The 13,387-nt window shown below is 31.9% G+C and overlaps 1 long non-coding RNA gene across 1 annotated transcript; it reads left to right on the top strand.

Moving 5' to 3' along the window:
- The first annotated feature begins 2,785 nt into the window (after positions 1–2,785).
- Positions 2,786–3,806, top strand: LOC149149907 (uncharacterized). Its single transcript, XR_016262207.1, has 3 exons — positions 2,786–2,838; positions 3,392–3,428; positions 3,704–3,806. It is a non-coding gene; the product is annotated as an uncharacterized LOC149149907 (long non-coding RNA).
- Positions 3,807–13,387: the final 9,581 nt, after the last annotated feature.

Here is a 13,387-nt window from a genome sequence, read left to right as displayed (position 1 = left end):
TGTGTTTTTTCCTGTACTTGTTGGTCAACATATCCAGTAGGAGTGAGGCCTTAGTTATTTTGAACATGTGCACTCCACGATGTAAATTTTCCATTAATTTAGAAACTATTGATATATATATATATAATAAATTGATTTTATAATGAACATTTTTTTTAATTAAATTATTCAAAGTTATAATCAATACATTTATATAGAATGAAAATTTAACCCTTTTCATCTTCGGTGTTCCCTTCCCTTGCTTCGAGGGTATGCTAGTTATGTTTACATAGAAGGCATTCTTTCAGGGTAGATTCCTCTTGAAACCTTCATCGTTTGTCCAACACCTATAAAAACGTACCACGTTTTTATTCCTACATCATCTGTCTAACACTTATAAAAACATACCATGTGTTTATTCTTACATCATCTGTATCAACTACCTGTGAAACAAACTTGACATGAAAAGCTTTGATAATAATTAAAGTATATACACAAACGAAACAACAATCACCATCAGTCTTGTTCTTATTCAGAAGTCATCTTCCATAGACCTTATGCATTATCTTTCATCCTGCCTTCTTTCATCTGTATTTCTCATGTAACATCACAACTAGTTGAATCTAAATCCATTTGTGTTTTGAGTGTACATGGCAAGAGAACAATTTCAAGAAGATATTGTTTCACAAGGATCTAGTAGCCATACCTTTATAAAAAACAACCTGCAACAACATTGAATTTTTTTTGTTTGCAATAACTTTCCATCTTTCCCTTCTCTTATTCTGTAAATACCCTCTCTCTACATCATTTTTCTAGTAGCCATACCTTTATAAACAATAATCACTTTACATCTTTCCCTTCTCTTATTTTGTAAAGACTCTCTCTACATCATTTTTCTTTCTACATCATTTTCCTAGTATCCATACCTTTATAAACAATAATCAATTTCCAATTTTTCCTTGTCTTATTTTGTAAAGACCCTCTCTCTATATCATTTTTCTAGTAGCCATATCTTTATAAACAATATTTCTAGTAGCCATATCTTTATAAACAATATTTCTAGTAGTCATACCTTTATAAACAATAATCAATTTCCATATTTCCCTTGTCTTATTTTGTAAAGACCCTCTCTCTACATCATTTTTCTAGTAACCATATATTTCTATAAAGACCCTCTCTCTACATCATTTTTTTAGTAGCCATATCTTTATAAACAATATTTCTAGTAGTCATATCTTTATAAACAATACATCACTTTTCTAGTAGCCATATCTTTATAAACAATATCTCTAGTAGCCATACCTTTATAAATGATATTAAAGATAAACAATATTTTTATTGAGTAGCCATATCTTTATAAAGAATATTTCTAGTAGTCATATCTTTATAAAGAATAATAATTTAACAATCATCATCATATATGTATTCCATATTAATTATCAAATACTCCTAAACAATACATCATTTTTCTAGTAGACATATCTTTATAAACAATATTTCTAGTAACCAGACTTTTATAAACAATATTAAAGATAAACAATATTTTTATTGAGTAGCCATATCTTTATAAAGAATATTTCTGGTAGCCATATATTTATAAACAATAATCATTTAACATTCATCATTGTCATATATGTATTCCATATTAATTATCAAACACTCCTAACATTATTCCTTCAAAGTTTATAAATAATATTTCTAGTAACCGTACCTAAACAATATTTTTATTGAGTAGCGATATATTTATAAAGAATATTTCTAGTAACCATATCTTTATAAAGAATAATCATTTAACAGTCATCGTGATATATGTATTCCATATTAATTATCAAATACTCCTAACATTAGTCCTTCAAACTATTACATCAAATTATATTATAGGTTATATATGTATTGCATATTAATTATCAAATAATCCTCACATTAGTCCTTTAAACTATTACATCAGATTACTTGTTTCATTTAAGTGTTTCTCATCCTTATGTTTGTTGCATGGACATTAGATATAGCTATATAAAAAGTAGATTATTTTTCCACTTATTGGAACTGGTATAATTTGTTACCATGGGTTCATATAATTTTAGAAGTTTTTATGGGTTGGAGTATGAAATTGCGTTTTTTTAGTTAAAAGGTTTTTTTCTTAGATTTAAATAAATAGGTTAATGGCCTAAGACTTAGAGGTCTCTGGCACTAATGAAATCCTGGCCCCTCAATTTCAGATGTCGTGGTTTTCCTTGAATGATAAGTCAGCTTCCATTCCTTGAATGATAAGTCAGCTTGCATTCGCAGATAGCAGTGAAAGATGATTGTCCTCACTACTAAAGTTATGATAAATTTTCCCAACCTGTAAATTTTTTCTGGAAACCTCTTCCACACTTTAACCAGAAACTCCACCAAATAGCCACGATAAGTTTTATCTTGAAAGTTGTCGATTAAAAGAAGCTTGAACTACGGCTCCTATGAAACCTAGGGTTTTCAAGAAGGGTTTAATGTCTTGTGACAATTTTGAATTGTGTCATTTGGTTTTCTCCTGTTCTCCACTAGCCTTCCTTTAACTCTCACAATTGGCAGTGGAGACGAGGTAATAACAGGTGTTGCATGAACGCCAAGTTACACTTCCTCCAACTTTCATTAGTAAATCTTTGTCGTTGCTACCTGTTGAAAGGAGGTTTTTCTCAGTGGCATAATATCATTTCTTCATAGGTATAGTTATAGCTACAGTCCGGTAAATTCTTCATTCTTACCATGTAATTTCTCCTCCATTCGCATTATTTATATATAACTGTGTTTTTTGTTTTTAATTCACAGGTTGCAGATCTAGGGTTTGAGCTCATTTTAGTGTGGTCATGAACGAATACAGTTGAGTACTCCTTTTGTTAATTTTACAGTAAGGTTCTTTTGCTAATTTTACAGTACGGTCATCGGTAGAATCTCTTGTTGTAACCCTACCATTCGCAGACATAGCGTATCTCTGTATATATTATTCTTTTAAAAATGAAGACAGGGTTTTCACCGAGTCAGAAACCCTAGCAAAAAAAAATTATAACTCTAAGTGAGGGTTGTTCAACTACTTGTTATTTTTTTTTGTTATCCTATGTTGTTCATTTCCAGAAATTCCTATGGTCATTTTGCAAAATATGTCGAGACTATTCTTTGGTTTCTTTTTCGAAATATCTAGCGAGGATTTTGAAATTTGTTTCTTACTTCTTCTCTAAAAGACTGTAACATACTTAGTGTAGTTAACTAATTTATCAGGGTTTTCCATAGTCCACCGTTGCCAGTTCTTCACGGTTTTTTTTTTTTTTAATTCATATTTGGCTCTCGTTCTAACAAAAATTTACACTGTTCTTATTAATATTAATTTTTTATCATATAATTCCTCTGGCACTAATTTTCTTTTGTTTCCTAGCAGGAACTATGTCGAGGACATATGGAAAAATCTTCAGAAGGTAATTTCGCACCAGACTTGTTGGTCATTCTTGTTTTTATTACTATTTTATCTGTTAGAAATTTTCTCATACATACTAAATTATTTTCTATTTGTATCTAGGTATTCAATATTATCCGGTTCGACTGTTCTTCGTTTATAATAGCATTTTATATTGGGAATGTATTCACTTCGTTTGATCAGGGAAAATCAACTTTCACATCTTTACAGATCGGTGAATCTTTATAACCATTTTGGTTATTCTTTATACAAGAATAATTTTTCTTTTCATTTCAGAAAGTCACGAGCAAAACGGAAAATTCACGTTTTCATTACTCTGGCTTGAAGGCCTTATAATGGGTTCTTCTCCCAATTTAGATTTTCCTTCTTTTTACTGAAACCAACGTTTTTATTATAGCTTAAGCATGTATTACCAATATTTAAATATTTGATGTTTATGATATTGTTTAATGGTTTAAATGGTAAATCTTATTCTGAGGGTTTATATAGAGTTTACAGGGACGGTGATTGGATTTATATATAGTATAAAGGGTTTGGATAGAGTATGGGTGTTTTGACCTTCTTTGATGTGACAAGTCACTGGTTCAATGATGAAGATATAGTTTTTCTAAACATATATATAATTTTTTATTTAATTTTATATATTCAAATTCCATATTTATTTTGTCTTTCTTACCATGGTTAATTGTGCTTATATTACAATTATAACTTCAGATAGCTTCTGCTAGTCATAGCTTAACATCCATAAATTATAAATATGATAACTACACAAATCTTTAAATGTGTTCTATTATTGTTTATTTTTTATTTTTTGTGAATATATGATAAAGATGGCTGGTTGGTTACATAAGTATTATGTACAATTAAATTCTAACCTAAATTTGTAGAATTACACAAATCTTTAAATATGTTTCACTATTGTTTATTTTTAGTGAATATATGATAAAGTTGGCTGGTTGGTTATATAAGTATTATGTACAATTAAATTCTAAGCTAAATTTGTAGAATTACTCTTTCTTTGTAATTCTTTTTTTATACAATCTAATAACCTTATTCTTAAATACAAAATACAATAATAGTAGACAGTTATATAATTGAAATGATTCAAATTTTATGAAAATTTACTTGCTCACTTGAACTTTATCAAACTCCTATATGTTTTTGCAATTATAAAAATATCTTCTATTATCTTTCAATTTTCATTCCTTAGAATAGCATGGCTATGTATTTTTCCATACTTATTTATTCTTACTTAACTCATATTAAAAATAGATTTTTTTATAATTTCATGTATTCCTTAACTATATTTTTTAATCAATGTGTCTACATTGAATATTACATGTTTTTCCTTTAAAAAATAAATATTTCGTAGGGTTGATTTTAAGTAAATTATTCTGATGTCTTTAAAGAAAAAAATATTTCGTAGGGTTGATTTTAAATAAATTATTCTGCTGAAAAAATATGCCAATCATTCCTTCGATGTCTCCAAAATACTTTAGGGTTGGTAACTCCATTCCGACTTCTTCAATCTATACGAGAGTTCACATTGTTTTCCAAGTTACACATCCACTATTCACTGATTTTTACAGATTTAGAGAGAACCCGTTACCGAATTTTTCCTTGGTTTCATTTTAATAAAAAAATTATAATCTTAAAGTAAAAAATAATTTATAGACACTCATGTTTATTGTAAAATCAAACCTTTTTCAATTCCAGAACATTATAAGATTTTCTATATAATTTTTTTAGTTTCATATTCAAAATAAAATGTTTTACATTATTTTTTTCCATATTCAAAATAAAATGTTTTTGAAAACAAAAGAAGTTAGTAAATAACCTACTTTGTAATTACTTGTATCAATGCATTGTTCGCTTCCATATGAGCTTTTAAAATAAATAACAGATTTATAAAAAACTAGTTACTGAATTTTTTTTTTTTTTATAATCTTAGATTTAAAGTAAAAAATAATTTATAAACCTTCATGCTTATTGTAAAATAAAAAAAATTAATTCTAAAAAATTACAAGATTTTCTATATAATTTTTTTTCACTTTATATTCAAAATAAAATGTTCTTCAACATAATTTTTCTTTCATTTCATATTCAAAATAAAATGTTTTTCAAAACAAAGGAAGTAGGTAAATAACATATTTTGTAAGTACTTGTATCATGAATATGAGTTTCTAAAATAAATAACATTTATCTATTTCTTGAGTTCTTTTTTGCTATTTATATTGTTCTTTCATTTCATATTCAAAATAAAATGTTTTTCAAAACAACGGAAGTAGGTAAATAACATGTTTTGTAAGTACTTGTATCAATGCATTGTTCTAGCATGAATATGAGCTTCTAAAATAAATAACATTTATCTATTTCTTGAGTTCTCTTTTGCTATTTATATTCACATGCATAATTAAAGCATAAACATAAAATCTAGAATTAAGACTAATAATATAGAGGTATATTATTTATTAAATAATGGCATCCAACAGAGGTTTTGTTACTCAATTTCATTTCCCCCTATTATATAGAAACAATACATTTATATTTTTTTAACAAAAGAATAAAATTAATATTTGACATATTTTTATATATAATACCTTAAGTAGACACACTAAACTATGAAATGATAGGGAAATAGAAACAGATTTTTGTTCTTAACATGAAATAATAAACAAAGTTAGAGAACATCGGCTTCGTAATAATTTTGAGAAATATATGGTTAATTACTTGGCTCCTCCCCACCTTAACACAACAAACAATGCTTGTCCCCTTGAGCAAATTAGGCCTACAAAAAAAAGTTGTCCATTATTCCTTGCCTCTCTTCACTCTCTCTAATTCTACTCTCAAAATAATTGAGACAAAATCTGGAGAATTTTTAGATAATATCCTTCTACCACTCTTTGGGTGGTGACTAACTGCCTTCACCTCACCAACGGGTGGCAATAGTTAACTACTCATTAATGAGCTCATGTTTCTCACTTCTGAGGACAACTTCATGTTTTCTAGGAAACATTTAATTGGCCAATGTCATAATTTCAAAATTAAATCTAATCACCCAAATTAGAAGCTTAGGACTTGCTAATGGATAATAATAATTTTCTGAAATAAAATTACATCATTTTTCTCTTTTAGTCATCTGTACTTAATTATTAATTTCCTAGATTTTTCTTTATTCAAAAAATAGAAACATCTAATTAGAACTTTACATCAACTATTATCAGCACTAAATTTTGCTAATAATTAAAGTTGTTCCAATATCTTTCACTTTAACAAAGAATAGAATTATGCACATTTAATTACAAAATTTATCAATTAAGGAGATATCACATCCTTCCCTGCTTGAATTTGACATTGTCCCAATGTTAATTCTAGTTAACCCAACAACCACATTGTTTTAGGGTTATTCAGGCATCTTCCAAATATCTATTGCCAATATGCCAACCCAACAATATTACTACCTTAGGACTATTCAGGCACTATTCCAGCATAAATCAAAATAGTTTTCAGCTGGTATTAAAACCTAAACTTAAAGTTCACCAATTGGTTACTCAAGATTCAATTTTTTTTTTTATAGTAACAAAAATGGATAGATTTTCTTTTAGGGTACCTTCCATTTTTTTTTAAATCACCATTGTCATGTTGAATTGTTTTCATTGAATTTTTACTTGAGTTATAAGTCTATAGCATGACTTTCCTCTATTTTAGAATGTGTACAACATTCTTCCTGTACTTCTACGTGTACATTATTCCAAACAATAATGTGAGTTGGTTCACATACATAATTCTTTAACAAGAAAGACCTCTAGAGGCATCCAAAAAATTATCAAGGACCAATTTAAATCTTCTTTTAATTATTGTAGAAGCCCCTCCTAAATGGTGGGCATCATCAGCAAATTGAGGGTGATTTATATTCTTTATTCCATGAACAAACTTAAGACTAGGTAAATGCTCATGGCTTCTTGCAAACTCCAACCTTTTACTAAGAGAGTCAGCCATTATGATATATAAAAGGGGGACAAAGGGTAACCTTGACAGAAGCCATGAGAAGATCAAAAGAATCTCGTTGTCCTTCCATTTACTAATGGAGATATCCAAGGTGATTTAATGGAAAGGGAAACCTAATGTATAAACTTTCATCAAAACCAAATTTTGACATAACCTTGAATAAATAATCATGTTTAACCTTGTCAGAGGCATTAGCCATATCAAGTTAATGATCATGCCTTGTTCTTCTCTTTCTTGACTAAAATGAATTACTTCCTAGACTAGGATAATATTATCAAATATTTGTCCTTTATGCACAAATCCATCCTAGTTCTCAGATATTAATTTATGGAGAACAAATTTCAATCTTGAGGCAAAAATCTTTGAAATGACTTTATAAGAAACTTTACACAACAATTTTGGTCTAAACCTAGCAAAATGAGATGGATTTGTTTCCTATGGGACCAATGCTAGGAAAGAAGTATTGATTCCTCCACCAATGAAATTGCATTTAAATTAGTCAATCATTCTACAAAAATCATATTTTATTACCTCCCAAAATTGATGCTAAAAGTAAGTGGAAATCTCGTCCAATCTAGGAGCTTTATCAAGGTTAAACGAGAACACCACCTTTTGGATTTCTTCCTCTGAAATTTCCTTCACAAACATTAAATTGTCTACATGAGAAAGAATTTCAGGGACATGTTCTAGCATATATTGTTCTAACTCAAGGTTAGTGGGATGAGTGGTGTTGTGCAACTCAACATAGTAGTAGAATGCTTCCTCTTTGATTTGTTGAAACTCAAAACTTTATTATAATTTATCACTAATTCCTTGATGTTATTTTTCCATATCATGTTCCCTACTTGATTATGAAAAATCTTTGAATTCGTATTTCTTACCTGGAGCCATAGACTCTTGGATTTTAATCTTCATTCTTATTTCTCTTTATTCAAATCCTTATGAAAGGCTCCAAATGATTTATTTTCATTAGTTAGCATCTCATAAGAAACAAAAAATTCCTCTATTTTGGACTAAAGGGATTATATTCTCATTTTTATGCTTGTATAGCAGATTGCCTATCCATCTTTTACTTGCAGATGCACTTCCTCAAGGCTTTCTTAAGGAACTTTATATTCTTCTCCAAGATTGAAATCGGACTACCTAGGACCCATACTCTCTAAAATTTTATAACCAAGTTGCTAAAACCTTCTTTTCGGTGCCAAATTGGATTATAGTGAAACAAAATAGGGTCATAATCCTCACCTTCAAAAATCTCCAGTTCAATGGGGTGGTGTTCAATTATTCCAAGGGAAAATGTGTGAGGATACCATAATATCTTTTATCAGAAAGGAATCAAGAATTAGAAAGCGGTCTAGTCTAGCGGCTCTATGGCTTGAGCCAAATATCTTATTATTCCAGGTAAACGTGTTGGAGGTTGGTTTAAAATTCAACAAGTTTATGATTTGCATAAAGTCTTGCATATTTTCTTGAAATTGATATCTTACTATAGAACCGCCTTTCTTCTCCCATTAATGCAAAGTAGTGTTAAACCCCCTCCAAAAATAGACTATGAACCAAAATGGGAGTCTCCCAAATCTAACAAAAAAGCCCAACACTCTGATTTTTCTCAAAAACGGACCAGCATGTCTAGTTTAACAATAGAAAATACTTGATTTGGAGGAATATGCAGAAACTTTGTTGTCAACCAATGAATGGCTGATCGTTGGTCCAATAGTGTGAGTGAAGATTGAGTCCATAATGTGCAAACTCCACTAGAGGCTCCATGAGAGCTCACCAAGAGGATCCTGCTACCATGCCATATTTTATGATATTTTTGAAGGATCTCTTGATCCCCATTTTATTCTCTTGAATCAGGATGATTGGTGGTTTCTCCTTATTTATTAAGGATTTCACTTCTTCCATTCTTTTTTCCAACCCTAATCCCCTGCAATTCTAGGAGATAACCTTCATTATTTACTATTGGTGTGAGTAGCCCTTTGTGAAGGGGTTGAGGTTCCTCCTTTCCTGGTGTTCTTATACCCTTTGATTTTTGGGTCCAAAATTGATTGGGTGCCCAATTCTCTATATTTTCTACTTTCTCTATTCAGATCTCTCGGTTAGTCTTCCTTCTATCCCTCTTTTGAAGTCGATCCTGCTCTATTCTCTTCCCTGCCTCTAATTTATCATCAACAGAGCTAACAAATGTAGACCTTGACTTAAAATTTATGGGAGAGGGGAACTCTTCATTGTCTGAGGAAGACTCTTTCTCAAGTTTCACAAGGACTAGTTCATCCTCAAAGGGAAACATGTTCTCATCAGTCTACTTCATGATTGGCTCCATTTTCGATTTGGGGTCAAGTCCCTGTGGGGATGGAGGATTATTCTACAATATTTTCCCTTCTTCATTCACCATATTTAGGGCCTCATAATTGTTACTACTCTCTTTCTTCCCATTTATTTTTCTAGTCCCTTCTCCATTTACTAGGCCAACTTTTTTGGGGAAGTTAGCCATTTCTCTTTGTTACCATTTTGATCATGTTTCCTAGGTTGGTTGTTGGTTTTCCTTTCTGGATATTTTCTTCTTTTGTCTTTCTAGGGATATTCTTCTTTTGTCTTTTTTCCATTGGTACCCCTCCTCGACTTGTTTATGTTGTTCCTACTATTTTTTTTGCAACTTCTCACCAAGTGGTCATATTCATGACATGTGTTGCATTTAAATGGAAGTTGGTTGAACTAAGATCTGATTCTACATCCTGGGATGAGGGTGATGTGTGATTTCATCCATGCTCAACATGGAGTTGACATGTGTCCTTTAATAAGAATAAATCAAAGTTCTAAGAATAAACAACTTATAATAAAATAAAAAATATTAAACCATTTATTATAAATTAATTTGAAAACTTAGGTAAATTGAGATTTTCTTTAAACATAAATGGGTATCAATATCAATTTAAAATAAAAACAAAAAAAATGAAGTTGTATTATGCAAATTGGATTACTAACTTCTGCATTTTTGAATAAGATAGTTGGATAAGATCATTTGACAATCACAAATTAAAAAAAAAAAAAAATTCAAGATGCATTTATTCTTATAATATTTTAAGAAAAAAATCCTTAAAGTCGAGTCATAAGATCACTAAAAGGAAAGAACCACACCATCTGACAGCGATGAAGTTTAAGTTTTTGAGAGCTCAAGCAACACAAACAATGAAGATGCTACATACTACAATTAAATTTAACTAATGGCTCTTTGTGTTGGCTTGCGGGGTTAAAGTCTTTCATATGTGTCTGGTTGGCCTAATAGAAATCAACTCCCTGGGTTTCTATCTCCAAGGTTGGCATGATAGAAATGCAAGGATGGCTTCACATCTATCTGTCAAGATTTGGAGTCAAACCTTCTGTTAGAAGTGTTGAACTTGAGGAAAGGTTTCCATATCAAGGGATTTAATCCCTCTCGACACATGATAGATCTGGATTTAGACGGATCTAGGTTAATCGTAGTCCACCTTGTGGATGTGAGACCATTTATCCAAGATTAGATTTATGGTTGCTAGAAGCACTTTATCTAGATCCACTTCCACACATATATGTGCATAGGAAAATAAACCCTCATGTCGCTTGGCTCTATCAATATATTTTCCCAAGGCATTATCAATGCTTTTGAAGGTGGTGTCATTCCAGCAATGCAAAGGAAGGAAAGGGAGTTTCACCCAAAATAGAATTTCCTACGTCACGTCACTTTTGGGATTAAAATCTATACTCCAGTGATCTAGATATAACCCTTGAGCACCCATAAAGTATGGTCCACTTTGGAAAATCAAGTCTTAATTTGCCTTATTTTTTAAGAAGAAGGCAAGAAAACCCTTCCCACAAAAGGGGGATGAGACAATACCCTTGATCTTTGGCTTCCAAATTTTCTCACCCAAATCTTCACATAATATGGGGAAGGCTAGATCCCCATGAACTAACTAACTAGGTCGTACTCTGAAAGTTACAAAGCTTGAGATCTCTCTTGGGGGCATAGACTCCATGTTAAGTATTTACTCTAGCTTCTTAACAAAGAGGGTCAACTTAGCCTTTTGGTATTTCAACTTGTTGGCTATGATACTGATGAAGGTTGACCCCCATAACTTGTCGCCACCCTACTTCAGAAAACTCACAGTGATTCATAAACCTTTGAATGCTCTTATTAACATTGCTTTTTAAATCATTAAAATTTATATTATTATTTTAATTTTATTTTGAAAAATTAATATATTTAAAAAATAAATTATTTTGGATTTATTTAGCTTTTTTTTAAACTATGGAAAACCTATCATAACTCAGTTGTCAAACCAATAGTGGATTACTGAATGTGAGATGACTCATTAGTGTTATTTATGGAAAACCATGCTATCTAGAATTACCCACTGGTGGTTCCTAATGGGGGAGGCTTTCACTATTTTCAAATACCTCTAAATCCTAAGTGGTTAACTTACTTCCTTAAGTCCAAAAAAATTAAACTCTTAACCAAATAAAAATAGTATTAAGACATACTCCAAATCTATTTTAAATTATTATCTTTATTTTTAATTCTAAATTTTTCAATAATAAAAAAATATTAATTCATAACAACCTATCATCTTTGCTCAATACCCCACCATTTTGTGTTACACTTTAGAGTAAAAAAAAAATGAAAAAATTGTACCCCCCTAAAAAAAGGGGAGTCCCCCATCAAGTAGGGATAGTCGAGTCAGCTTCTTAGTTTGAAAAAGAGGTTAATCTTAGCAAGTATGTCGTTCAGGGTCCTGTAAGACTCTGGACAAATTGACAAAGCTTGACAAGAGATGTCTGAGCCAGAATGCTGTTCAAGGGTCTCGTCAGACTCCCTCTTTTACTTGACGAAAACCTCACCTCTTCCTAAGGTCACCTCACTGTAGGGTGAATTGGTCGTGGGCTCAACCAAAGATGTGACTCCCCGAAAATCTTGAGCCCAATAGCCTGTCCTCTCCACGGTGAGTAATGACTCGTCGGTGTTACCGAGGTGTAGTGAGAGGGGGATGGTCACTCCCCGGAAATTTGGAACCAATAGTCGGGCATCTCTACATTGAGTGATAAGGACTTCACTTAGTTGTTAGAGATGGATGGGTTTTAAACCCAGGGTTGTTAAAACCTATGGTAAGGCAACGGGACTTCCATCTAGGGTATGGCAACGGGAGGTGGCCAACCACTTGACCTGAGCTCACCTTAAGTAGCCCGATAGGGTTGGTATCTAGAGCTAGTTTGGTACTGGTACGGGTTGGTAGCCATGAACCAACATGTACTGAACTCACCTCCGTATCTCCTTAGCTACAGGTTGGTAGCTAGATAAGGGATGGTTGCTCAAGACCCCAACTAGAGGGTTGCAATTGATCATCTACAACATGGTACTATTTTGTTGAAGAACCTTTTCACCCCTCAGGACTTTTCCCCTTGCAGGCTTTTCACCTTGCCCCATATCAGGAGACCCCCACCATCAATGTGCTTGTCACCTTGCCCCATATTAGGAGACCCCCACCATCAATGTGCTTGTCACCTTTTCACCTCTTAGGATTTTTCTCCTTGCACCTTTTCTAGAATTTGTTAACTCTTTTAAAAAAAGGCTCAATGCTTGGGCGGCCATCAAAGCTCAAGAAAAAACCCCATCAAAGATCAAAACTCAAAGGTCAAAGAGGGGTCCCATCAAAGATCAACGCTTAAGGCTCACAGAAGGGCCCTCAAGACATCAGCCCATAGGGCCCTCAAGACATCAGCCCATCGAACAAGTTCTCAAAACATCAACCCATCGAACAAGTTCTTTATTCATTTCAGTAGTCTTGCCCGACGGGTTGAAGCCTTGATGGGGTATTAGCTCGGGTGAGAGGAATGAGATGTTTAGAACGTGCAAGGTATCAACCCCCGATCAATGGGATAGTCTGCCCTCTGCCTTGAAGCGGAGGAAACTAAGTACCT

Source organism: Pinus tabuliformis, chromosome 9, assembly GCF_031772625.1.
Source record: "Pinus tabuliformis cultivar Carrire ecotype Pingquan chromosome 9, CPIR1, whole genome shotgun sequence".
NCBI classification, from domain to species: Eukaryota; Viridiplantae; Streptophyta; class Pinopsida; order Pinales; family Pinaceae; genus Pinus; species Pinus tabuliformis.
The sequence above is the reverse complement of the archived record's forward strand: the minus strand, read 5'-3'. Positions and strand labels throughout refer to the sequence as shown.